This window comes from Pteronotus mesoamericanus, unplaced genomic scaffold (genome assembly GCF_021234165.1).
Source record: "Pteronotus mesoamericanus isolate MK-2021 breed Mesoamerican mustached bat unplaced genomic scaffold, CSHL_Meso_final contig_468, whole genome shotgun sequence".
In the NCBI taxonomy this organism is placed as follows: domain Eukaryota; kingdom Metazoa; phylum Chordata; class Mammalia; order Chiroptera; family Mormoopidae; genus Pteronotus; species Pteronotus mesoamericanus.
This window is the reverse complement of record NW_026555176.1, coordinates 253,634-281,598: the sequence shown is the minus strand read 5'-3', so window position 1 is coordinate 281,598 and position 27,965 is coordinate 253,634. Positions and strand designations below refer to the sequence as shown.

At 46.3% G+C, this 27,965-nt stretch overlaps 1 protein-coding gene across 4 annotated transcripts in view; it reads left to right on the top strand.

Annotated features, from left to right (window-relative positions):
• Positions 1-2,748: 2,748 nt before the first annotated feature.
• CRACR2A (calcium release activated channel regulator 2A) overlaps positions 2,749-27,965 on the top strand; it is a 131,906-nt gene continuing 106,689 nt past the window's right edge. For 3 of the 4 annotated variants that reach the window (XM_054577948.1, XM_054577949.1, XM_054577946.1), the window contains exon 1: positions 20,350-20,475. The gene's annotated coding sequence lies outside the window, so the exon portion shown is untranslated. Of the gene's footprint in view, positions 2,836-3,168; positions 3,225-20,349; positions 20,476-27,965 lie in introns of those variants that run through there. The other variant, XM_054577947.1, reaches the window with a different exon arrangement.

Here is a 27,965-nt window from a genome sequence, read left to right as displayed (position 1 = left end):
CCAAGCATGAGGCTCTTCTAGTGTTCAACTGCATGTGTTAGAGCCTAGGAAGCTGGCCCTGCCTAAGTTTTTGTTCATCACCTTGTGGTTGCTCAGTAAATACTCTTTCTATGAATGAGTTTGTGTTTCTCCAGCAACTCTGGATTAGGAGTCATGGGGTCCTAAGGAAAGAGGAAGTAGAGATCCTTATCTTCGCTCAGCTTCAGGCTGCCTACCTAGGGTGGGGCCATCCAGGAGTGCCTGCCCTGCCTCAGTTTCCTGTATCCATACAGGAGAAGAATCACCTTTGCCCACCTCTTCTTCTCTGCTGTGGGTGGAGAGTGAGTGAGGCACAGCTGACCTTTCGGCTCTTACATGCAGTGATTCTGTGATACTGAAGGAAGGCTCAAGGTACATCAAAGATGTCACCATAAAACCTAAAAGATACGTTAAGTGTTTGTAGCATAAAATGTCTAGGTGTCGTGAGATAGCCTAAAGCAGCGATTTTCAACCAGGGTGCCACAAGATTTTTAAAACATGCAATACTTGACTATTTAGTCAGGGGCACTAACCTCTCTTCCCTTAGATTGTCAGTTAAAAAAAGCGAAAACAGCCATCACAGTAATAGCCATCCAGTGTGAATGAATCAGAATTATGCCTACTTTTTTGTCGGAATGGCAAAATATACATATTTTTTGATGTGCCACAGGATTTTAGTAATTAGTTTATGTGTGCCATGAGATGCAAAAGGTTGAAGATTTCTGGCCTAAAGGACAGCTGCTTTTCCACCCTGTGAGGCAGGTGTATTTAGAGCTGGAGACAGTGGAGTGGTGCCCGTCTAATGATGGGATCAGACAGGAAGCAGAATGGTGTCAGAGACAAAATGCATGGCATTCGGTGAAACAGCCAGCCCGTAGCAACAGTCATGCCTTGGATGAGTCTCAGCCTTGCCAACTTTCTTTACCTCACCTGTGAAATAACACATCTAATAATAACAAAAACATCAAAAGGAGCAAACACATTTGGCATTTTTATGTACCAGCCACTGTTATAAACCCTTTAAAGATACACACTCACTTAGATGCTTAGAGCAACCCTATGATGCAGGGACTGTTACTACCCACATTTGCATATGAAGAAAAGTTCAGTTACTTGCCAAGATCATAGCTGACAGTTTGGAGCACCTTCAAAGTGAGTACTTAACCACAAATATCATAATCCTCCATGGGACTGTGAGGGGTAAACTAGCCCCGACATGTGGAATTGCTGTAGGAGAGAAAGACAATCTAACCCTGCAAGATAACAGTATTACTAATATTTAATAACAGTAATGATGGTAGATACCTCTGATGCCACTTGACTTCTCCGGCCTCAGTTTTTCCCTCTGTAAAATGGGAGTGGGTAGGTTTTGCATTAGATAATCTCTAAGATGTTTTCCATTTCTCAGCTTCTGATAGGAAAGGAACTCCTTCCCTCACACAGCGCTGAGAGAAGGCAAGCTCTCCAGTTTTGCTACCTAGAAGGCCAGACCTCAAACTTGTGTGTTTGAGCAGCAGCCTGACCTTGGGACCAACATAAGCAAATGTACCCCAGAACAGGAACGGAAAAGACCAATGCGTAGGGCTGGGGCACTACAAGGAAGGCTGGGGAGGTAGACAGCCTCCTGAAACTCTGGTGGGAGGAGGGGCCGGTGGGAGGAGGGGCCTGGTGCAACCCTTCTCCTGAGGTGGGTGGGGTTGAGGGAGGTTGTGGACTGGTAGCTGCTTGGGATTCAAGGAGAGGAAAGGACCCCACATAGGTTTATGTCAGCTGCTTACGGTGTTTATTTCCGTTCCTCCAGGAATAGGGCTTAGTGCAGAGGGATGAGGAAAGGAAGAGGGAGAGGAAGGGGGTCTAATGTACTATATACCAGCATGAAAATGCGGGTTCACCAAGGGAGCTGGGCCTTTCTTTGGGGGCCAGTGCCTGGGGAAGGATTCGTGAAGAAGGGGACATTTCGGTTGGGTCTGGATGGATGAGTAGTATTTCAACAGGCAGACAAGAAAGAAGAAGGGCATTCCAGGCAAAGCAAGAACTCCCAGCAGCTGGTATTTGGCAGCGGCCTGTGTTCCTAGAGCAGGCTGCAAGTGTGTCTGGGGGACACAGGGTGAAGCTGGAAAGTTTGTGGCCAGACAGTGGACATGAAGGGCCTTGTGTAGCAGGTTGTGAGCTATTCTTCAGCCTGACTGCTTTGGAAGACCTTTGGAGATTTGTTTAAAACTTTATTAAACATATGTATTGGATGCTTTTTATTATACAAGCATTCATGCCAACAGAAGAATAGAAGAGACAGAAAAGTGTAAGAAGGACAAAATCCCCAGAGTTAACATCTGGAGTGGGCTTGGACATTGCAGGTTCTGGGATGTCTACCCATACCTCTCTCCAGTGGGCCCTCAAGGTTCCAGACCGATTCCCCTCCATTGAAGAAATGCCGGGCTCTGCAACCTGTTAACATTCTGGAGGCAGGGCAAGGGGCCTAGGGGAACTCGGGAACAGAGAGACCAAGACAGCCCAACCAGTTAGGTAGGCTAAGTCAGCTGCAGCCCCGCCCTCGCCTCCCAGGTTCCCTGACCACCTGAGGTCTCCTCCCTTCGGCCCGGACCCCACTGCGCGGCGCGTGCAGATTCCGGAGGGCGCCCAGGGGGTGGCGGCTGGCAGCGCGGGCTTCAGGGCGCCGCCTCCACTTCTGCGCCGCAGGCGGCCAGTCCAGCCCGCGGGGTTCCGGGCGCGGAGTCAGGCGGAGCAGCCCGCGCTACCTGACAGCTGTGAGCCAGGCGGTGGCGTTGGCAGCTAGGAGAGAAGGCGGTGAATCCCGAGGTACGGTGGAGGACTATCGGGGTGGGCGTCTTCCCAGCCCCCTGTGCCCGAAAGCAGGCAGGAGAACGGCGCTTCCTGCCTGCTTTTCCCCCGCGGCAGCCAAGTGGCCGTGTGTGTGCAGCACATGGGGTTTCTGGGAGGGCCGGCTGGAGACTGTGCACTCCAGACGGAACCAGCTGGGGCCCCGACCCCTGTCCCCAGGCCCGGCCTGGCCCCTGCTCCCTTCCCTTAGAGAGCCCTGGCCCTGAGAACCCTGAGAGGGAATGGAGGAGGGCTAAGATCTGGAAGGGACTTCAGAAATCCTTTGGCCAATCCAGCCTCTTCGTTTTGCAGAGTGAAGTGACTGGCCCAGGATCACAAGTCCAGAAACCGGAACTCCTCACTTGGAGGTCAGTGCAGCTAGGAACTCTTGCCACGTGGGTCAGGACAGCAGTACAGCTGTTGCATGTGTAGAAACAAAGACCTGGGAGAGACAAAGTCAGAAAGTCAGAAAGAGAGAGAGAGCCTCCCAGAACAAAGGAAGAAGGTCCGGAAACAGGCTGCTGCCGGGGCTGCACTTCCTCCCTGGCCCCACTGGTGCTGTGGTCTGGGCATGACTCAGCCGGCCTTGCTGACTCTGGCTCATGTGTGTGAGTGTGTCTGCGTGTGCATGTGTGTATGTGTGTGTATGTATGCACGGGGATGTGGTGAATATACCTGAGCATGTAGGAGGGCCCTTTAAATCCATATATCTGTCCACTTACAAAGACCTTGTTTGGACCTGCCCTGTGTTTGGCTCTGAGGAGGATACCAGGAATCCCAAATGAATTAGCTTAGGGTTACTCCAGAGGGCAGAAAGAGCCCATGGGTGGAAGTCCCCAGGAGTGATAGAGTTTCATAGGAAGAACCTGACTCATGAGGTAGTGAGTTCTGTGTCTCTGAAAGAAGCCACCCATAGTAGAGAATCTTTTTATCAAGGATATGGGCATAGGGATATGGAATAGGCGCAGCTTACTCCGTTTAGAATCAGAATTTTAGACTGAGGAGTTGGGGTTCATGTCCCTTTTTAGGCAAAATCACCATGCATGACCTCTTTGGGTAGTGTTTGCCTGTAAGAGCTACTCTGCATATTTTTGGATGATAACTGGGACGCTTCACAGATGACCTGTGGTCTCCTCACCTCTCAGTACTCTGCTGTAACAGTGATGAATGCCATGAGTCTAGGGGACTTTGGAGGAGGGAGGTCACTTCTGGAAGGAGTGATCAGGATGGCATTCTGGAGGTGGCACTTAGGCTGTGCCTTGAGAAAGTGGCTGGGTTGGGACATTTCTCGGGGAGGGACACCTGAGCAGAGTCATGGAGGTGGGAGGTGTCTAGGGACAAGGGAAAATGTAGTGGAGATGTGGTGAAGAATGTTGGTTGGGAGCAGACAGTTGAAATTTTAAGGAATGGTGGAAGGCCTAGAGCATTAGATTAGGGGACTTGAATTTCATTATTAAGCCTGGGGGTATTTTGATAGGAAGAGAAATGGTGTTCCTGGGTCTGGGTGCAGACGAACTTGGTGTTTGGAGAAATATTTGGGATGCACTAACAGTGAAGAAAGCTGTGGGAGGAGAACCTGGGAAGGAGAATGGTGCAGTGACCACGTGTGGCTGAACAGGGCTGTTGGAAATGGAGAGGGGGGCGCGCGACCAGAGATGTTGCTAAAAGGGATGTGTGTCAGGGGAAGCATTGAGCCAGGGCCCATGGTATGACATTGTCACACATGATTTCATTTAATCCTCCCAGCAGCCTAAGAGGAGATTACTATTTCTACAAATTGTGTAGAGGAGGAGACTGAGAGTCAGAGGCTAAACAACTTGTCCAAGGTCACAGAGCAAATAAGTGCCGGGGCAGGGATTTGCACCCAGAGACATGGAATAGTTCCAGTCTGGTAGCTGAATAAATGTCAGAGGCCAGAGAAGAGGAGGAGACCATGAAGATGGAGACTTGGGTTCCAGTACTGGGCAGGAGTGGGGTCAGGTTTGGTGGGTGATTGGAGAGGGGGGAGCCTGTGATGGCATCCTGCACAGGGACAGGGGCTGCAGTGGCCATCGGTTTTGCATCCCCTGCCTCCAGCCTCCTTCCTGTGAATGAACTGAGCATGCTCTCCGAGCCTGTAGGCTGCTGCGATGCTGGAAGGCAGCTGGCAGAAGTAGTGCTGAGGGAGGTCGGTGGGGGATCCCCCGGGAAGTGGCAAGTCAGTCACTGAATTCACATCACTTGCTTGCTTTTCTCCCATCTGAACAATTCGTATTCTGTCTCAGTGCAGAGGGGACTCGTTGGGCTAGAGTTAGGTCAGGTTATCATATTGTCCCAGGTTTGGTTCCCTCCTCTGTTCGACCTCTGTCAAGGGCTAGGCAGGCCCTAAAGATGTAGTTGCAGACTGTTGTGAAATTCCACAAGTGTAGTTTCAAGAGCCTAAGAACAGGGCCAGGGCCTCTTACAATATCATAGCACCCAGTGATCTAGGGACAAGTGTGCCCTGCTTTATAGATGGGGAAACTGGGGCTTCAGAACATCATGGTCTTTCACCAGTGGTTAGTGAGTGTCAGAGAAGGGACCAGACTCTCAGGCTCCTGACTCCCCCGTTTTGCTCTCGCCTCTGTGTGTGGGGAGGCAGCTGCTTGGAGAGCAGCCTCCAGCCTCTCCCATAAAATAGCTCTGGGGGCAGTTTTTATAGATAGGTTCCAGCATGTGATGGACCATTTCAAGCTCTTATTCCCTTTTTTTCCCCCCATCTCAAACAACACAAATTCACACACATATACCCCAAATGCCACATTATTTCTACAGATCCATCTAATGGCCAGGTAATTTCTTTGATATCTCAGATTGTTTCCTTTCTCTAAGAGAAATTTGGTAAGGCATGGTTTAGTTAGAGAGCCAGAAAGGGTCCCACCCAAGTGTGCACGGTCAGTGCACAAAAGCTACCCTGTGTGCACTCCTGGCTTCCTAGGCCGCTGACAGGGAAGACCCAGAGAGGGAAGATGGCTGTGGGAGGAGGGAAAGGACAGGGAGAGGCAACAAAGTGAAGGGAAAAAGGGAAAACTGAGTGCATGGCACAGACATCTCAGTAGCATGGGCAGAACTATCCCAGAGATATATGCTTTGGGAACCTGGCTCCCCAATATTCAAGAGAGGCAGCACGAAACAGGGATATAACCAGGTGGACAGAAAAAAGGACAAGAGCCAGTCAGCCTTAGAATTTATTGTGTAACCCATTCACCTTTGAGAGTGAAAGGGAGAGCATTAATAATGATGCTGAGACAACAGACATAAGCCAGGATGTCCTGGCACACTGGTCATCCTCAGGACAACCAATACCTTGTGTACATTAAGTGCCAGACATGTGTTTGCTTGTTGAAGACTCACCGCAACCTAACCTAGTAGGCACCTGCTATCATCCCCATTTTATAGAAAAATTAATAGAGGAACAGAGAAGAAAATATCATGCCCATTCATCATCTGGCCAATAAATAGAAGAAGCAGGATTTGAACCCAGGCAGTTGGGCTATGCCAGTGCCCATGCCTTCAGCATGGCACTGAGGTGGCCCCCCACACAATTGCCCTCTTCCAGGACTCAGCAGTGACCTTTTGGGTCTTTGTTTCCCACTGGAAGCTGCTCTCAATGGCCAATTTAGCATGACTTCATCGGCATGAAAAATGAGTTTGTGGTTGAGGTTAAGGTGCTGCACCTTATTCAAACCAGCCTTGGCCTCAGGTCTGATTCATTCTTGCCTGGGACCCACTCTGCCCTTTCAGATTAAGTCACTGTGAACATATGGACTGTGTTGAACCTAGGAAGATCCTCCTGAAGGCAGGCCATTTTGGAGAATGGACTCCTGAAGGCCCTCATCTACCTGGGGTGACTTGAGGCATCGCTGCCTGATGGACAAACTTCTATGCAGAGTCACTCCTAGCTTGAGGAATATAGAATTTTGTTTTGTGACAGATTCTTCTGGTGGAGACTGTGTTCCCTTCATCATTTTGTTTTGGCTCCCAGCCCTGGCTTTCTCTGAACGCCAGCAGGGCTTTCTCACCTGGCCTGCTTGTTGACACTTCTGGGATGGGCTGGCCAATGGAGGCATGTACAGGGGCAGAGCCGGACCCTGGGTGGTGCTCCAGGCCTTTCTAGGAGATACATGGAGGTTGGAGCAAACAGTTTTCACACGTGGTTGGGAGTCCAAGGGCCTCTGTTCCCACTGAACCTGTGCCGAAGACCCCACACACACAGAGTAGAGGTGCCCTGCCCAGGGCTGGAAAAAGTGTGTGGCTCGGTGGAGAACTTGTGAGAGGGAGGGAACTGTGCCTTATGCAAGAGACCTCCGGCAGTGGGGCTGGATTGGCTCAGCACCTAGCCCTCGGCTCTTAGCTCTTGGCGCTCTGCTGGGTCTGTGCAGTTCTGTGCCCCACTGGGCTTTGGGGAAAGGTGAGAAGGGTGAGACTTAGCACACATGCTGTGGGCGTACCAAGACCTGATGGGACAGCTCTGGGACCCCCCCCACCCCACAGACTACATTTGCATTTCTGGCCAGGCTCCCTTTTAACCTCAGAGTAGCACTGGGGAAGTAAGAAGGTGGCTACAATTGCTCAATTACCAGTGCAGACAAGAGGAATGTCTCCTGTTCCCTGGGTGATTAGTTTATTTCACTTTATTTACTTGAGCAATTGCTCAGTGTTAGGCTCCAGGATTTGCAGCTGGCCCGAGTTCTCCTGGTAAATGCATGCAGCTTTGCCACACTGAATACACATCAGTGCACACCCTCCACACTGGTGTGCAAGGTCGGGTTGGTGGTGACATGTGGAGGCAGATTTACTGCCTGCAGCCCCACCCTGATCACACACAGAACTTCAGGGACTCTCTTCCCACTGCATCTTGAGGCCGGATGCACAGACTGTGCCAGGCATGGCTGAGAGCTTGGCACAGAGAAACTCAATCCGTATTACAGCCTTGTGGGATGAGTATTGTACTATTATTATCATTCTCCCCATTTTATGGATGAGACCCCTAGAGGTAGAGTAACTTGCTGAAGTTCATACAGCTGTTAAGAGGCTGAGCTGGAACTTGAACTCAGGCAGCCTGGCCCCAGGGGCATGTCCTCAACTATTCCTCAGCCTGCCCCTCCAAATACTGAGGTCAGGGTCCGATTCTGTAACTGGTCACGTGTCTTCAGGCTTCACCCTCTAAATCTAAGTTTCTTCCCCTTCCAGGGAAATGGGAATAATTACCTGCCAGTCCTTCTCAGGTGAGCACATTGGTGTGAAAAGGCACCCTGGTGAAGGCTCACCTGGTCTTGTCAGTCAGGGTAGCTTGATCTGTTGAGAGTTTGCTCCTGAGTCCTATAGTCTGGGGTCCTCCTTTCCCTTGTTGGTCCTTGCCAGCACGCCAGTCTTATACCGAAACTCCCCAGAGGGCGGGGACGGGCTCTCTCCCCTAATTAGCATCAGTGCTTACTGTGCCAGCTCAGGGTCCCAGGGCATCTGGTTTAAGAAGAGAGGGTGTGGTCCCTCCAGCCAGAGGGATGAGCTGAAAAGATTACCAATGCTGTTGGAGTTTATAGACAAGCAGAGTCAAGGGTATTTCTTGTAGCTTCACAGAAGAGGTGGGATTTGAGCTGGATGTAGAAGAATAGGCAGACTCTGGGCAGGCAGAGAGGAGAGAGGATGCATCAAGGGTGGGGCCTGTGACACGTCACAGAGCACAGTGTATGAAGCGTGTTGGTGGATGGCAAGGGGGTCCTCCTGCTTGGAGGCTCCCCTAGTGGTCTGGGTCACCAGCTCACTCTGTCCAGTGTCCAGGGGCTTTCTAGGGAAGTGGGGGATGATCAGCTGGGAAATGCTGCTGGGCATTCAATGTGGTCAGACCCAGGCCACGGGCATTTGCAGTCACTGGTCCCTGACTCACAGGGACAGTTCTTTACTCCCTTGGTATGGAAGTACCAGGCTGGCATGCCCTTCTGGGGACATGAATGAGGTCAGAGAGGTCATGGTGAAGGGGGTTAGAGACACTGGCCAGAGTCTTCAGCCAGGGTTTGTTTTTCTGTGGAGAAGGAGGAGGTGGATTGTCAAAGCTACTCTTTTCTTTAAAAAAAAAAAAGATTTTATTTATTTATTTTTAGATAGAGGGGAAGGGACGGAGAAAGAGAAGGAGAGAAACATCAATGTGTGGTTGCCTCTCATACATCCCCCACTGGGCAACTGGCCCACAACGCAGCATGTGCCCTGGGAATCAAACCAACGTCTTTTAGGTTCACAGGCCAGTGCTCGATCCACTGAGCCACTCCAGCCTGGGCAAAGCTACTCTTTCTATAACTTGTGCAGGAGTGAAAGTTAGAGACTTTCCGCCCAAAGGTAAGGGTTTTCTAAACAGGACAGCAGCACCACCGTCCCCAGATGGGAACATTAAGGGGGAGAAGAGGAGGTCCTTGAAGTTTCATTTTTTCATCTGAATTATATTCAGAAATTACTATTGGGAGATACCATCTGGAAAGGTGAATTGACCTGCATAAGAATCTCAAGATCTTTCTCTGGTGCCATGGTTGTGGTGGCTTCTGGTTTTCGCATCTTCTGTGAGCTTGAGTTAAATGGACATCCTGGTTAAGCATCTGCTCCGTGCCATGGAGATCCGTGCCTTCACTATGGGGCCTTGGCGTACCAGCCCTGCCTTCCCTGGACAAGCCCACAAATAGAAGGCAATTCCAACTCTCCTGTACACTATTTGTTTTAGTGTCTAAAGTTGCCTGAGAGTTGGGTTTTGGGGTGTTGTTTTGTCTCTGAACTTTTTTGTAACTTGGTCTTTTTTTATTGCAGTAAAATATACATGACAAAATTTACAATTTTAACCATTTTTAAGTGTACAGTTCAGGGACATTAAGAACATTCACAGTGTGGTGCAGCTGCCACCACTGTCTCCAGAGCTCTTTCTTATCTTCCCTTCTAATGGGGTTTGGCATGAACCCTGGCTCCAAAGATCGCCACGGTCTTGCTCTGTCTCAGCATCCCTAGGCACAGTGGCCTCACCATCAGAGGCCCTCTCTGCTTGGGCCACCTTTCTGTTTCTGTTTCTTGTTACCTTCCGGAGTTTTAATTCTCTGCTTCAGCCAAAGAAGCGTCTGTGAGTCTGCTAAGCACTTTATGCAGCACTTTGTACATTCCTCCCAATGGTCCTATAAGGTGGTTATTATCATCCACCCCTTCCCGGTGAGGAAGCCACATCAGAAATGTAACATTCCCAAAGCCATAGTAATTTCAGAGCCTGGACTTGATTCTGGACTCTCTGATCCTTCCACAACATTCATCTGGATGGACAAGTCATTGTATAGAATCAAGCACAGCCAGCCCTGCCTCACACACTGGTATCTACTCCAGAAGGTTTCTAGGATCTGCATGGATTTGGGTATATACTATATGAACCCTCTTCCATAGGATTCTTACTTGGACCCTTTAGTCATGAAGATTTTGCTTGAAAATAGCTTATTAAATACAATAGATAAACTAACTGCTAAAGGAGTTTACCAAAATGCTCAGTTAAGCTTTTTAACTAGTTACACATGTACTGTAGAAGTGCAAGTTTAGCCTTGACCATGGGTCCTTCTCCAGGCAGAGAAATGTTCAATTTTCTCTGGCCAGCAGGGGCCTGGTTGCTGTATCTGTTCTTGGTCATGATCATGTGCTTTTCTGTCCCTCTTGCAGTCTTGCTGTAGCTTGACTGCATTGACTCAGGGCAAAGTAGGTTATTCCTAAGGTGTGGTTGTCCTGGCTGCAAATGGCTAAGTCTATTTCCTATTTCTCCAGCAGGCATTCTTTCTAGCATTTTAATCTTCTGCAGTGCATCTCCCTGGCACATTTTGTGGCTTGTCATTACCCTCTCTATAGACTACACTGGCCCCTGCTTTGTCAACCCGTACTAAGATTTTTAGGGTTTGTCTTTGGGGCTTGGGGTTCCAGCTTCAGTAGATGTAGCTTAACTCTGGGAATGAAGTCAGCACCCAACAGACTTCCGCATGGGTCCCATGCATAATAAGATATTAATAATTGAGTACCACCATGTGCCAGGCACTGTTTCTAATTTAGGACTTAACATTTCCATTTTATAGATGAGAAAACTGAGGCTCAGAGAGTCTAAAAAAATTGAGTTCTATAGACACCTATATCACCGACACTTCATCCGTGCCATGGATCCCTCTGTACCAGACTGGCTCCCTACAAAGGGCTGAGCCCCTGGATTGTGGGGTCTGCTTGATAACAGAGCTCTGTTAACACACCTGTGAAATGGGAGCAGAATCCCCTGGCCCCAAATTAAGTGAGCTGCCTCAGGCACAGGCCAATCAGAAAGAGAGGGGTGGGGCCAACTATAATTTTCGAAAAAAGAGTCTGCTATAGGGCTTCTTTTTAAGGAATGCAATTTTAGTGCATTGAACCACGGCTTGAATTAGAAACAAAGACACAAAAAGGAACTGCTAAGTGAAATGAATGCTAATGAAAAAAAAATTACTAGGCCTTCATTATGTAATCACACATTGCAAACAAAAAAAATTTTTAAACACACAAACCCCATTTACTGGAGTTAGAAATAGAATAAAAAGCTCTAATTTGTACTGAATAGCAATCATATTATACCACATACCACATCTGAATTTTCTGATACTTTAGGGATAAATCAATGTAGTTTTATTGAGTATCAATGGCAAAGACCAAAAAAAAAAAAAATACCCTCAAAAACCAAAATGGATCAACAGATACTTATTGAGGACCTACTCTGCACAGTGCATTGTTCTGGGAGAAAGAGCGAAGGCTATATAATACCTCTTTTGATGCGTGCGTAACTGTTGCCAAGGGACCATGACAGATGGTTATGTGCTCTAGAAAGAAATGAGCTATGGGGAACGTTTAAGTAGGTCAGTGTAGGTAGGAGCTGGGCCTTTTAGCATGGCAGAATTCAGAAGATAGGTAGTGACAGGAAGTTCTGGGAGGAAGGTTTCATGAGGGTCCTTAAGTTCATTTTAATAGACCATGTCTGAGGACCGGACTGCATGGAAATTAAATCAATGAAGTCTTATCCATGCCATAAGTCATGCTTCTAACCTAGCAACATTTCTAAGGGTTACCTCCTTCCATACTGGCCTTCACCAACTTAGTTTACCATCTAAAAGATGTGAGGAGACAGGATGTGATTCTGGCCTTTGATCCTCCTCTTCAATGCAGACAGGAATGTCCTGTAGAATCAAGCACAGCTGATCCTGCCTGGACATATGATTGTCTACTCTGGGAAGTTTCTATGATCTGAATGTGTGTCATGTGGACCGTGCTCCATTAGGGTGGATATGGAATTTAGAACCCTGTGGAAGGTGCTGCGGGGCTGTGGAGTGGAAGCAGGCATGGCCAACCTCAGAGATTCACCCTCTTCATACAAAGTTATTCACCAGGAAAGCCAACCAAAACAGAAGCCCAGGTGATAACTCTGAACAATAGGCCCACCATTGAATTCTTTCATGTCTGCTGCCTGATTTCTTTTCAGCCCTGGTTATAGGTCCAAAGGCACCTTTTCCCAGTTTACCATGTTGGAGGCCTGGTAACAACAGTCAGTCTCATTCTCCCTGCCCCTGCCTGCCTGGGTGTCTGACTTCTTTGCTCTCTATGCCACCGTCACATACTGTTTGCAGCCTGCCAAGGATCCCAGGCTGGGCTGGCCCAGAAGCACATTAGAAAGAGATGTTAACTAGTACAGTGATTGTGACAGCTGACTCTCTTGCCCCCCACCCAGAGAACATACATGTCCAGTCCACTGCTGGTAGCAGTTAGCCTGTGAACTCCAGGCTGATTGGGCCAAATGAGTGCTCCTGAGAATGTTTTCTTGTTCTGGGCTAGGACACAAGCTGAGTGACTAAGTAATGCCTCATGTCCTCCTGCCCTGCTCCATCTGAATGCAAATGCCAACCTGATGAAAGTTCTGATGCTAGCCTCACAGGATGCCGCTCTCCTGGGACCTGGCTCGGGAGACAGGGCACAGACTGATCAGCCAGAGAGCTCCGACAGAGCAGTTGTGCTCAGCAATAGGCTCCTGGCAGGAAGGGCTTCTCCATTTGTCCACTTGCTCACTGTGGGCCTCAGCTGCCTAATGAATAAAATAGCCGCCCTTCACATCTTTTTGGCATGTCGTAATGTGGAATTAAACAGTGACAATGTGAAAGTACTTTAAAAGATAAAGCATTTTGAATGGGGGTTGCTTATATTTTTTGCAGCCTGTTAGTTTCCATCCATTCGTCAGGTTGGGCTAAATTAACCATTTGCTTTGTAGGTCATTATAATAGGTCCACGGGGGTTTTGGCTCAGGCCTTAGTACTCTTTACCAATAGGGTGAGCTGCATGGTCTCGTTAGGAGATTGAGGCTCGGCTAGCGTTCCCTAGTCCAGAGCTCTCCAGCCTGCCAAGCAAGACTCTTAAGCAGAAGTGGGAAGGGTCTGGGCTGATTGGGGTCTGAGGAGTCAGGGCTCTGCTTCCATTGAAAATAGCATGGAGACACCTGCAAATCTAGTGGGGATCTGAGGCTTTGTTTTCATTAGAAACAATCCACAGTGTGTCCTGATATCCAGAGCTTCCGCCCTTCCTTTGCAAATATTTGCTCAGGGGTGTAGAGAGTGGAGGTAACCACAGATAAGGAAGGCTGGGGGATGATGTCAGCAAGTGCAGATAGATGTGGTCAAACATCTGTCAGCTTGACTGGGTGTAGATTCAAGTCAACTTTCATTCACTGGGTACCTCCCTAAGCTACCAGATGGAACTATCATTATCATCATTAATGGATAGCTGAGGAACTTAAAAGCTAAGCAACTTGCTCAAGGTCACAAAGCTAGTAAGTGTAGAATCCAAATTCAAATGCAGGAACTTGGACTACAGAGCCCAGACTCCTAACAGGGTAAGTTATACAGCTGACCCTTGAACTACACAGGTTTGAACTGTGCAGGTCCACATATACATGGATTTTTAAATCCTTATCCATTGATATGTTTTTATTGATTGTTTTTAGAGAGAGAGAGGTAGTAGGGAGAAAGAGAAATATTGATGTGAGAGACATCGATTGGTTGCCTTCCTTACATGCCCCAGCTGCAGTCAGATCTGTAACTGAGGTATATGCATATGCCCTGACCAGGAATTGAACATGCACCATTTGGTGTATGGGAGGCACCAACCAACTGAGCCACCTAGCCAAGGTTTTGCTTAGATTTTTTAAACTGACCTTGCTCTTCAAACCCGCATTGTTCAAGGGTCATCTCCTACTCCAGGAATCCCACATAAGCGTTCATTTTCAACTGCGAAGGAGGTGGGCTCCCCTAACCACACCCTCTTCCCCACCGCCCCCACTGCTCAATGGCCAGCTGTAGCACGTGGTGATGGTCCTTCTCATTGCCGACTCTCTTTTCAGTGTACACAGCAGTCTCAGACTCTGCTTTTAAATCTTTACAGCAGTGCAGTGGGGTGAGTATTATGCTGCATATTGTACATCCCAACTGTGCATATTAAATGAAATTATAACTGAAAACACTTAGTAAACTGTAAAATGCTCTACAAATACACATGATCTAATTATCACCTTCAGTTTACATGTGAGGAGAACATGGTAAGAAATGTTAGCCCAGGTCTTAGAACTTCAGGACTAGTGCTATTTGTTTCCTTGACACCATCAAGGAGAGATCAGTTCTGGGTTTACCTGTCCTCCTGCACCCTCATCCACCAAATGGTTGCCAAATGAAAATTAGGCAGAAAACTTAAAGGAGACCGAGCTAACTTTTCTTAGCAGCTTTATATTGCCTTGACTTCTTTATCCTTAATAAACGGAAGGCCAAGGATAGAACTGGGAAGGGAGTCCCAGCACAGGTATTGGGGTTCAGGAGCTGCAGCCAAGCCATCTTTGTCTGCTGCTACCTCTTAGTTGGGGGAGAGCCTTAGGGAGAAGGGGCAGGATAGGCCATTTTGAACCTGTGGATGGGCCAATGTGTATTTTATGACCTCATCAAACTGTGAACACAAATTCTTTTAAAATTGTGAGTCAAACTGGAATCTAGGATATAGCTCTGGCACTTGTGTACATACATGCAGTGGTTTTTCGAATAAAGAAATCTTAAGTGTTTTGTTTGAAAGATCTTAAGCTTGACGCTGAAAAGATGAAAAGAAAACAATCACTGGACATCAGCTCTGTAGTGCAGTTTCCCACAGTATGAAAAGTGCCAGAATTTTATCTTCCACCTGAAGCAAAGAGGGGTAATTCTTTGTTGTCCACAATATCTTAGTTACTTGTATATTCATTAATATTTGACAATAAGAAATTAACATTTATTTTACACCTAGATGCAGAAGCTATATTGAGAGCATTATATGTGTTTGCTCCTGTGTTACTGACAAAAACCTTGCATAAATGGCACTATTATATGAATTTTTAAGATTAGTGTATCACGATTCTGAGAGATTAAATAACTGGAATCAAGTATCACAGATGGTAAGAAACCACAACAAGATATGACTATAAATAGGCCTGACTCCAAACCTATGTTATTTCCTCAACAGCAGACTGAGAAAATCCATTTTCATTTCCTTTGTTCTTGGTTCCTTCTTTGATCTCAGATCTTCTATCTATAATCTCCTTCTGTCTGAAATACATATTCTAAAAAATGTCCTTTGCTGAGGGTCTGCTTGTGGCAAACTCTCCCAGTTTTGTTCATCAGATAACGTTTGCATTTCCCTTATTATTAAAGGATATTCAAATATAGAATTCTCAGATGTGACTTAACATTCTTTTAGCATGTTGAAGGTCTTCTGCCACTGTCTTCTGGCTTGAAAGGTAACTTTTCTTTTCCCTCTGGCTGCATTTAAGGTACTTTCTTCGTCTTTGGTGTTCTGCAGTCTCACTGAGATGTAACTGGTGGTGGATTTCTTTGTAGTTTTTATCCTTGGGTCTCATTGACATTCTTGAATACATGTATTTTTGGTATCTTTCCTATTTATGTAAAATTCTTAGCTATTATCTATTCAACTGCTCGCTCACTGTCTTCTGCTTCTGGGACTCCAAACAGACATGTTAGCCACTATTTTTCATTTCTCATAAGCTCTTTCATATTTTTCTGAGTCTTGTCTTCATGTGCTGCATTTTGGTTAATTGATTTTGATGTAGCTTCTAGCTCACTATTTCTTTTTCAGACTGTTTCTTATATGCTATGAAGTCTGTCCATAGTTTGTAATTCAGCTATTTAATTTTTATTTCTGAAAATTCTCTTTGGTTCATTTTTTTAAAATCTTCTCAGTTATTCTTTAAGTTTTTTTTTTTTTTTTGTTCCCTGCACATATTTGCAAGCTTGTTTCTAACTTCAGTAATTACATTATAATCACTATTATAGTCAGAACCTGGATATTCTACTATCTGAAGATGACCCTGGTCAGCAAATTCCTTTCTTTCTTGTCAGCTCATCAGTGCTGAAAATGTTGTTCTTCTTTTTTTAAATATTTTACTCAAGAATTTTAGTTGTTTTCAGTGGGAGGGTCAGTCTAAGTGCTTAGCCTGCCACACTGCTGGAAATAAAATCTAGCATATTTATTTAAAATGGATAAAGTGATGAGAGGGAAAAGTAATCAAATGGAGGTGGGCCTTTGGGACCCAGAATTGCCTCCACTGTACTGAAGGCATTTTACGGACGCTCCAAACACAGCATGAGGTGCCTTGATGAGAAGCCACTCAGGGTGCAGCTTGCCCCCAGAGTGGCAGGGCCATGGAGATTTCGTCTGCTTAGCGCCCGACCCCCAGAGGACATGACCCCACAAGTAGCATGACAAAACAAGAGAGGGAGATTTTCAGAGGCTTTCCTGTCATAAGGAATCATTTTATCTCTAAGGGATTAGAGGTCCCTTAGGAGAGGAGGGCCTCCTAAGACTTGTTCCCCAGCTGCTGGTGCAAGCCCTGCCAGAGCCACTGGGGCTTGGCTGTATCTCTGCTTGGAATGCAGGGTACATGTTCATCCATCCCAGTAGTCCTCTGGGAGTATTCAGAATAGAGGTAGGGGGACCTGAGAGTCCAAGCTGGCCTCAACCTCTCCTTCCCATCGACCACATCCAGTCCCTTAGTCCTCTTGACCCCACCTCCTAAATAGCTCTGGAATCTGCTAACCTGTACCTAGTCATCTGCCACCACCTTGGCCCAGCACACCACTTTTTCTTGCCTGAAATGTAATAATTTCCTAACAGATCTCAATGTATCTACTCCTTATCCCTCCCTTAATTCCTAAATTCATTCCTCACAGCAGCCAAAGTCATCTCTTTAAAAAAAAAAAGAAAATTAGATCATATTTCTCCCAAACTTTTAGGTGATTTCCTATAACTGCTGGGCTGAAGTCCCAGGTCCCTAACCTGGCCCACAAAGCCCTATTTTGCAATCTCACCTGCCATGATAAAACTTTTAGCTTCTTGGCTAAAAGTTTTCCTTCTGTTTCCTGAACACGTGAACACATTTCTCCCTGAGGGTATCTGTGCTTGCCCTTCCTTCTCTGCAGGAGATTCTTCATCCTATTTCCTTTTCTCATTCCTTCTCATCTTGTGGGATGCCACTGAAATGTCCCTTCCTTCCCCTCATCTTCTGTCTGTTAGTCTTGTTGCTCTGGGCTCCCTATCGCAAGCATTCTATATGTCTTCATGTCTTCATAGAGCACTTACCTCAGTTGTGATCCCATAATTATTTCTGTAGTTTCTGTTCCTTGCCTGTCTCCCCCACTACCTAGTAAAAGCTGGTTCATGTACATCCTGCCCATCACTATATCCCTGACAAAAAGCACCAAGCCTGGCATGTAGTAGGTGTTGTTCATTCAGAGAACAAATCTATGACTGAATCTGGCTTCTGCCCCCATCCCTTCACTGGAACTGCTCTTTCTGAGTTCACCTGTGGCCTCTTCATTGCTAATCCAGTGTTTCTTCTCAGTCTTCACACTTAATGCCTCTACATTTGACACCGGTGTCAACCCTCTATTTCTTTAAGCATTCTCCAGCCTTCCTCTTCCTTTGATTCAGCAATATCACTCTTTCCTTTGTTTTCTCCTCTCTAAGCTCTGTTCCTGAGCCGTCTCTGCTGTCTTGCTCCAGCTGCCCCTTCCATGTTAGCGTCCTGCACGATTCCAGCCTTCACTTTTTCTCCTACAGCCTGTGAACAGTCTTAGTCCTGTCTATGGGTCCAACTATCACATTTATGCTGGTGAACCTCAAACCTACATAGGCCTGACCCAAACCCTGAGCACCAGATCCTCCTTTCTCCTTACACCCTGAAATATTTACATCTTGATGGCCCCCAAACACCTCAGTCTTCACACTTCCCAAATGGAGCCAAGTGTCTTCCCAGCCAATCTCGTCGTCTTCCAGCATTGCTAGTCTGGCTAAATAGTCTTGCCGCTGACCTAACCTCTGAAGCTCGAAGCCCTGGTGTCATCTTGGATACCTTGGCCAGGTCTGTGTGCCACATCCAACTGTTACCTCACTCTGTCTCTTGAATCTGTGCCCGTTCTTTTCCCTGCCCTGCCTCAACCTCTGTGCAGTCCCTGCCGTGGCTGGTCTGCACCATCATCTCACCTCTTACCTGGGCTCCCTCCTTCCAGCCTCTTTCTCCTCTGGTCCATTCTTGGCATTAATGCCAGAGATCTCACCCCAATGAGCAAAGCTTAATCATGCCACTTCCAGCTTCACGTCCACCCTTCTCCCTAATGCCTGTATCATGAAGCCCATCCTCCTTAGATGATATATAAGGTTCTTCACATCCACCACATTTTTCTCTTTTGCCCGTCATTTATATTCCTCTAACTGTGCTGCCCCTTTTCTTTATGTGTTTATAGTGCTGAGCAGGGGGTTTCAAACATAAACGGGTGTCAGAATCACATGCAAGCCTTGTTAAAACACAAAATACTGGACCTTACCTGCAGAGGTTCTGATTTAGTAAGTTAACAATGGGGTCCAATATTGGAATTTGTAACAAGTTCCCAAGGGTGGGTGCTTCTGGCAACTCCTGTGAGAACCACCTGGGCAGGCTGGTAAAGAGTGTAAGTCCAGGAGCACTGCCCACTTCCTGTATCACTTAACCTCTCCATGCCTCAGTTTACCTTCCCATAACAAGGGCTAATAATGAGGTACCACATAGGCTTGGGGGAAGATTAAATGAGTTAATACTCAGAAAGCGCTAAAACAGTACCTGCTTCATTGTAAGTGCTCAGGAAATGTTAGCGGCTAGCATTGTTTACTATTATTTGTATCATTATTCATAGCCTTGGTGATGAATGTCTGCCTCCTCACTCTTTTCTGCTCAAGGTCTTCTTTCCTTCACTCACAATCTTCTTTCTTTCAAGAATCAGCGTCTTTTCTGAGGCACTTTGGAAGACCCTGGCCCCTGGTCCCGCCACCCTCGGTCTTGCTCAGTCTCTCCTCTATGCTCACAAGCACCAGCATGCGTGTCCTGTTGGGGTGATGGCCACGTGGCCACATAGCTCTCACCTGCTCACCGGGAGAGTCTCACCCACTGTGCACTCTCCAAGGCTTCATTTTTCAATCTGTTACATCATAGGGACTAAAAAATGTTTCTTAATTAAATGACTGAATGGATTTATACTGTAGAACTAAAAATATGATAAAATGTGTCCAGTCTAGGCAAAGGGCTGAGTGCCAAGAAAAGATGGAGAGAAAAGAATGGCCTGGAAGTTTAGGAATGCTGTAGTCAGTATAGTGGGATTATTCTTCAGGAACATGGTCCTGTCTTCTTGGGAACATCTGAGTGCACATCACATAGGGTACTGCGGGGTTTTAACCATGGTAGCAAAAACCCCAACGCGGTGGACATAAGCAATGGGGATATTTATTACTATTGTCATAGGATGTCTGGAGGAAGGGTGGCACCAGGGTTGTTTAGTCCATGGGTCCAAGATGTCATCAAGGACCCAGGTTCTTTTATCTTTCTCTGCTCTTCCCTCGCACTTCCCTCTCAAGGTTGCAGTGTGGCTACAGAAGGCCACAATGTGGCTGAACAAGGAGAGGTTCCTGCATATTCCTTTTAAGAGCCAGGAAAACATTCCCAGGGATACCCCTAGAAGCTCCTCTTTATGTTTCAATGGCCAGACTTGGGACAGAAGCCCACCTCTAACTTACCCCTGGCCAGGGGCCAGCATTTGCTTTGACTGCATGAGGCCCCTGAGCTGGACGTAGGTAGCTTACCCTGAGTGGTGAACAACACTGGAATTCGGTTAGAAAGGAGAAAGGGAGAAATGGATGTTATTGAGGTGGATGAGCAACAGCTACAATACGTGACCTAGACACCAGCTGCCAGTTTGTTTGAGAAGTCACAGGATGAAAGTTAAATGACTTTAAGAGTCTTTTCTACCCTGAGAACCTAAAGTGAATTACTTGAAGTCAAAGTGAGGAGACCTTTCATCTTTCTGTCCCACCCACAGGTCCTGCGCTGACCACAGCTGCCTTCAGGACACTGGCCAGGAGTCACTGTTGGGTCGTCAGGCTGCTTGTCAAGGGTAGGGCAGCAGCAGCTTGTCCCGTTCCTCATGAGCCCAGCCTGGGGCTCCACCTGGCACTCAGCTCAGCCACGTCTCTTCCAAGGTGAGAGCTGCAGGGGGAACCCTGGGGCAGCCCGGCCCCGAACCCCTGGGATTCAGGGGGAGCTCCAGGGGATTCAGTTGATGTGTGCCACCTCCCCACCCCCAGATGTGTAACTGGACACGAGGCTCACTTGTGGTAGGAATTGGAGGTTCCTAGAGGCAGGGCATAGTGGGAGCTGTGCCCTGAAAGAAGTCTGGGCCAAATAAGCAAATGTTCTGAATGAGGATACAGAAAACAGTTCCTCTGTAGGCATCTCTGGTTTTCTATAGCTCTATTGAAAACTGTTAGTCAGCTTACCAAAGTGAACTCCCAAACCACATGGATCTTGTGTTTTCTGCTTGTCAGATCTGTGGAGAGCTGTGGAATAGGCTTGTCTTCCTTCTGGGTCTGACTTTCTGAACAGAAAAGAACGCTGGTAGGAAAGAAGCTGCTTTCAGCTGGTGAAAGAAGCTGCCACCAAAGTAGTGGGTAATGATCATGGACAGCGGCGGGTTGCCACGGTGGGCAGGAGGTGCGGGGCCTATGCCAGGAGCAGCGGTGACAGCTTCTAGACATTGTCTGCTAGCCTGACATTCTAAAGTTTCTCCAGCTCTTCCAGACACACATATCAGGAGCGGGTAAACTGAAATACATAGAAAATTGAGTCTGAGGTAGTGCAGTGGGACTTAGTTAAGAGTCACTTCTATGATATTCACTGGGGCGTGAAGTAACGCTGATTTATTTGGCCATTATATGTGTTGTTATATTTTATGTGTCTGCCTTAAATCTTCAATCAGATTGTCAACTTCTTAAGGGCAGTAATACAATATTTCATTTCTCATGTGCTTCACAAGATCACTACTCAGTAATTATTTACTGGTGGATTTTTCACTGCGTACCTACACACTAAAACTTTACCAGTCAAGGGCCCAGAATTTTCATCTATTTTGGCAGAGTTGTCATCAGTATCTATTGAGCACCTCCTGAGACGAACAGCATCAGATACCTTTGCCACTTGAACTGGCCCGAGGGTATTCATTTCCTAAGGGCTGTTGAAACAAAATACCATAAATGGTGATTTAAAACACCCAGAAATGTATTGCCTTACAATGCTGGAGGAGAGAAGCCCAAAGTCCAGGTGTTGGCAGGGCCCTTGCTCCTTCTCCAACCTCCCGCCTCTTCCTAGCTTCTGGGGGCTTGCTGGCAGTCTTTAGTGTTTCTTGGCTTGCAGCCTGGTAATCCGCACTCTGCCTTCATTGTCACGTGGTATTCTCTACGTGTCTCTATCTCCACTTGACTACCTCCCTATAAGGACACCAGTCGACTTGGACGAGGGGCCCTGTCCTACTCCAGTATGACCTCATCTTAACTAAGGACATCTACAATGACTCTGTTTCTAAATAAGATCCCAATCTGAGGAACTGAGGGTTAGGACTCCACGTTTTCTTTATTTGGAGATCACAATTCAACCTAGAACATGAAGTGAGCTCATTCATGGGGACACGGCTAGGACCTACAATGGGCTAGGAGTGAATATTAGGTGTTCCTCAGTGCTGACTGGAAGGGACAGGGAGAGGTTGCAGCAGGGGCACGCGTCCTCTGTTTTCTTGTCACCCTCCAGGGAACCTCTCTTGGGTTGGGGCCTTGCTAGACATAAGTGCTACTGTCTGTGTGCCAGTGGAGGCCTTCCATGCTCCTATGGCTCTGCCTTTTTATAGGATGCGTTGGGAAGAGGCCTTAATGGCTGGGAACAAATAGACCATTTGGGTCCAGGCAGCCTTAACTTTGGAAGAAAATGGAGGAGCCCCACCTCATCCTATGAAAGTTGCACCCTTTTGCCCTAGGAGAGGAGGGCCTAAGCAGCGCATTGCCCAGCAACTTAAAGGGAGTTCTTGATACCAGATATTGAACAACCTGTTTGTCTTCAAACCTAGTAAAACATGGGCTTCACACTGCTAACTTTCTGCCTCCCCAGGTGAGGATCCCTTAATGCAGAGTTGTAAACCAGAGGCCACTTGTAGCCCATAGAGGTGTTTTGGTTACGTGGCTGGTGGTCAAAATGTTGTTATATTATTTTCTGAATATGTAATATATTTACCTAGTTCAAAAATCAAATCATTATAGAAAGAGACAAATGAAATCTTATCCTGGTCTCCATCTGCCCGTCCAGCCACTTCCCTGGTTACTACTTTTATTACTTTCTTATACATTCTTCTAGAGTTTCTTCTTGCAAATACAAGTGAGTACAAGTACACATTCTGCCTCCATCCCTTTCTTTCTTACATAGCTAAAGTATCCTGTATGCTTTTTCTACCTTGCTTTTTTTCACGTACCTTGGCTACTTTTCCTTATCATTATGTTGAGAGCTTTCTCACTCTTTTTCACAGGGGCACAGGGCTCCACTGTATGGATGCACCATCATGTATTTAACCAATCCTCTGCTGATGGACCGGGGGGATTTTCAGTCACTTGCTGTCTATTACAAGTAATGCTGCAGTGAATAAAACTGCCATTTCTTACTATATTTGAACATGTCTAACATTTAAACGTTCTGAAACATCTTTGAGTTATCAAAAAAGACTGGAAACACGGCTCTAATGACTGTATGTGGACAACTGTTTGGATCGAGTAGCAGCTGTTTCTAAGGGTCCCTAACATTAGGGTGGCCTGCTTCTGTTTGACATTCTCCCACCGCCTCCTTCTCCCTCTATTTCATTGAGCATCTCGATGGTGCTGTTTTTTCTCATGGTAAATTCAGAAGGAAGGGCAAATCGCTCTTGTACTCATGTTTTCTCCAGTAGGAAATGAAAGCCCAGACTGTTTTTTTCAATAATAAAAGGAAAAGACAGACTTCTTTGTGGATGTGATTCTGCTTCTTTTGCACATGACAAGTTGGTTCATCTTTGTTACTTGTCTGGGCATTTGAGGGTGCAACCGGCTTTGTTATGTCCATGTCTTTCTCTCATCTCTGAACAGAAGGGGAACTCGCCTGCTGGTTGCTGTAGCACTGCACTGCCTGGGCAGCTGCTTAGAGACCAGTGCTAAAAAGGAAAAAGACAGTCAAATGTGTTATTCTGTTACAGGTATTATCTCACCTGAACTCCATGAGGATATAATAGTCCTATTCCCATTTTATAGACTAGGAAACATTAACAGAGTGAAGACATTTGAGCAAGATTCATAAATTGTACATGGCAGAACTGGTATCTGAATCCAAGAACTTCTGGCTGTAGGACTTGATGTTTTAGCCAATATACAGGGTCAGGCACAAATAATGCCCCTTTTTTTATTACAAAATCATAAGCATCTAATTCTGTAGCATAACAATTTGACACTCAAGCACACCATATGACATTTTAGGTGAAATGTTCAAATTGCTGACCATCTTGTGTGAGACATTCACATACCCTACGAACCACACTCAAGCAAGCCTTCCTTCTGCTGGACCCTGGATTATGCTGCCTCAAAACTTTCTTTTTCAAGGGTGTGGCTTACCAGGCACACTTCTCATCTTTTCAGTTTGTTGTCAGCAGTGGCATGGTAATGATGATCTTGACAACAATAAAAAAAAAATCTCTGAAAATAGGTTAGGGGTGACATGCTTCAGAGATGGCATATAGTGAGAATAACAGAGGCCATGGCTCATCCTTCATGGCCTGTCACATGGTACACAGTGGAATTGGCTCCATTGCCCCCTTTGCTCTTTCAGGGCCCAAACATTTATGTAGCAACTTCTGAAGGCAAGGCACTGTGCCAGGTGGTTGATAAGATGCATGGGCCACATCCTGGTCAACATGTCAACAGCAACTACAGTGTCACCTGGTGAATGTGGCATTGGAATGGCATGGATATGCCAGGCGGGGACCTGAATGTGATAAAAGAAATAAATTCACTGTGGGGGTAACAAGGTGGGTGGTTTTCAGTTGTCTCGGGCCTTCATCACTGCGGGGTGAAGGAAGGAAGTAAGGCCCGGAAGTGGAGGCTGTGAGTTAAGGTGTTGAGCCATCTTTCTGCCCACAGCCCAGGGTGAAGGTGACAATGGCCACAGCTCTGGAGGCTGTGGGCTCTTTGGAGACGGGCTCAGTCAGGGCTGAAAGGTGGGCTGAAGGAAACAGTCTTTAGCCTTCGTTGCATCCCATCTCAGCTTTTCTCATTCCTGGTCATTGTTTAATGGCTGGGCTGGGCTGCCTCCCTCTGGGGCACTTTCCTTGGGAGTGAGCATTCCACTGGAGGGCAAACCTCTGTCCTCAGATGAAAGACTACTAAGCCCCACCAGCTGAGGGGGGAGAGTGTGGGAGGAGGAGCCCAGGAGGTCACAGTGCCTAGGTCACCATATTCAACCTTTGATGTCATGCTCCAGCAGAAGAATCTGCAAGCCGGGCTTCTTGCCTCAGGGAGGGAGGCTCCTTTCTTGGCTTCTTATTTGTTGCCGCCTTCTTTCTTCTTCCCCAAGTTTGCATGCACAGTATCTATCATCTGCATGCTTTTCTTAGAACAAGTGGGGGTTTTGCTTTTTACTTATTCTTTGAGTGTGACACTAACCACAGCAGCCTCCCAGCAAAGGGTGTGGGGCAGGGCCAGCTACTCAAATACTGTGGTCTTTGGCACAGCTGATGCTAGTGGTGCAATTACTCCAAACAGAGGTTTTGAAACTCAGTCAAAGTGACTTTTGGGGTTCTGTTGCTGTGCTTCTGTGGATGAGTAATGGAAACAATTTTTTTTCTGGCTAAAAAGGAGATTTCAGAGTCCTGATGGAATACAAACAACAGGCACTGCTGGGCCATAGCCACATGTGCTTCTCTGTGCTGGTGCTGTGTGGACTTCAAGAGATGTATCCCACACTTCTCTTGTCCCTAAAGGACTATTGAGAAGAAGAGGAGCAAAATGCACAGTTGACCTACCCTCTTGGGCCTGTGCCCTCATTTGAGAAATGAATGAGGTTGGGCTTTATCAGTGTTTCTTGTGGGATCAGAACTCCCCTTGAGTAGCGCTTCACAAACGTCCTTTGTGCATATGAATCACCTGGGGGTCTTGTCAACATGCACATTCCAGCTCAGGAGTTGCGTCCAAGGCTTGTGTTTCTGCACGTCAGACAGACTTACAGGTGCTGCTGCTGCTGCAAGGCTAGCAGAGCTTCAGTACTGAGGCCCTGGGGGCATTTTGGAAATCTGTGCCTAGTTTTGAGTTGCCACAACAACAGGGAGATGCCCCTGACCTCACTGGGTGGGGGCTAGGCATGCTAGTCGTGGGCTGTATGTGCGAATGTCCATTGGGGAATTGTCACCCGCCCTGCCAAACTCAACCCCACTGTACATATAAATTGGTAATTACTTCTTATGTAGTAATGCTGACAAGTTTTCAAAGATGTTATGTCAAAAGCCCAATAATCTAGAAGACTGTTGTTTTGGGAAGAGAAGCCTAAATGGAATAAAGACAGAGTCTTGACATGTTTGGATACCTTCCCAACTGCATGCATCCTGTCTAGATTAGAGCATCTCCAAACACACGCTTAACTGAAAAGCATGTCTGTACAGTTACTACAGAAGCAGAGAAGTCAGGTTCCTAACAGGAGACTCGAGACTTCACCCAACAGACACGAATTTGGGACAACAGGTTACTAAATTAACAAAGCACATGAAATATCACTATCTCAATGAACTTCTGTATAGAAGCTGTTTTTAAAATAATTTACATTCTAATCTAAATAATATATTTATATTTGTAGTGCAATAATAAGACATCTTTGCAAGAAATAGAGATTGCATGATTGACTTTGGGGTTGCCTTTGTTTTTCACTCTTACTCTGATATTCTCCCTAGAGATCTACCAAGCAACTTTTTCCAACCCATCCTCCTTTTCCCCTTGCCTAAACACAAAGGATATCATTTCCAAGGCTTTTAATCACAAAAACTGAGTGTGTGCCTCCACTCTGTGGGTGGGTTTCCAGATCACAGACATATCTTTCATGATACTCTGCCTCTGTCCTGTACCATGCCTCAGGATGATAAATTGCTATACTTATATGTAAGGCTTAGCTCACATGCAAGAATAATACACTTTCTCTCTTTTTCTACTTCCACATTTGTAATTTAATTCAGCATGTTATCTCTACTTCAGGGAAGGTTATTACCTTCTTCCTGCTATCAGATCCAGACAGGATAGTGGGTTTGTTATTTCTCATCCTAGCATTTTTATTCCATTGTTCTGTGCTTTTTTATTTCCTTGTAGTCCTTATGAGCAATGTTAAATCTAATCTTACTCATTATAAGGTGTAAGCATTCACTACTTCATTATGCATTCCAGTGCAATAATGCATAAGCACTTACATACTGAAATACTTATTACTTTATTATAAATTGCATTCTTTTTCCTTTATATTATACCTAGAGCTAAATTATGCATGTGGGATGACTGGTGTATCTAGTAGTTTTATTTCAGGTGGTAAAGAGAATGTTTCCAAATATCTGTTGTAAAAATGGTACATTGATTGTAGCAGGTGGAACACCACTGGATTAAGTGATCTCTCTGACATTCTTTGTGCAACATTTAAAAAACAGTAGATGATGCAGTGATTTGTAACCAACTTGAAAATAACCCTAGAGGAGAAAGCAATCAGTGAAAGTTGGTATTACCTATGATTTCTGCTTGGATGAAATACTATGAGTCCTCAAGACTTAAAATAATGACTCTCTCCAGGTTGTACTGTAGAAACTGGGAAGTTTAAACATACATTCACACAAGCACTTACACACACACACACACACACCTTGACCCCACCCAGAATCATTGCAAGCTGAATATCTGGAATGAAGCCTAGGCATCTGGAGTCATAAAGATCTCCCCAGATGATTCTAATGCTCTGTGAGGTTGAGAATCCCTGCCTGTAGGTCAGTGAATGGTAAAAAGATAGCTCCCATTCTAACCTCCAGAACCTATGTATGTGACCCTATCAGAAAAATGGTCTTTGCAGATAATATAATAATTCAGTTACAAATCTCCAGTTCAGATCATGCTGGGTTATCTGGGTGGGCCTTTAATTCAATCAGTGTCCTTTTAAGACACATACAGAGGAGAGACAGAGAGAGAAGGCCATATGGAAACAGAGGCAGAGATTGGAGTTATGGAGCCACAAGCCAAGGAAAGCCTAGAGGTAGCAGCAGCCAGAAGTAGGGAATGACTTGTCCCCTAGAGCCTTCAGAGGGAGCGCAGCCCCTTGGACACCCTGATTTAGGACTTCTGGCTTCCAGAACTGTGAAAGAATACATTTCTGTTGTTCTAAGACCCCTAGTTTTTGATGATTTATTACAGCAGCCCTAGGAAACCAATACACTGCCTAAAGGGTGGACAAAATTTGGTGAGATGGGAGGAATATAGGAGCTTTGCAGATGTGGAAGCAAAATGAGTGAAAGTGAGAAGGCCTGGCTGGAGGAAGAATGAGAGGCAGGACTCTAGAAGAGAGAGTGACTTTCTGAGAGGAGGGGGAACTAGTTCAGTAGAGCCCACCAAAGAAT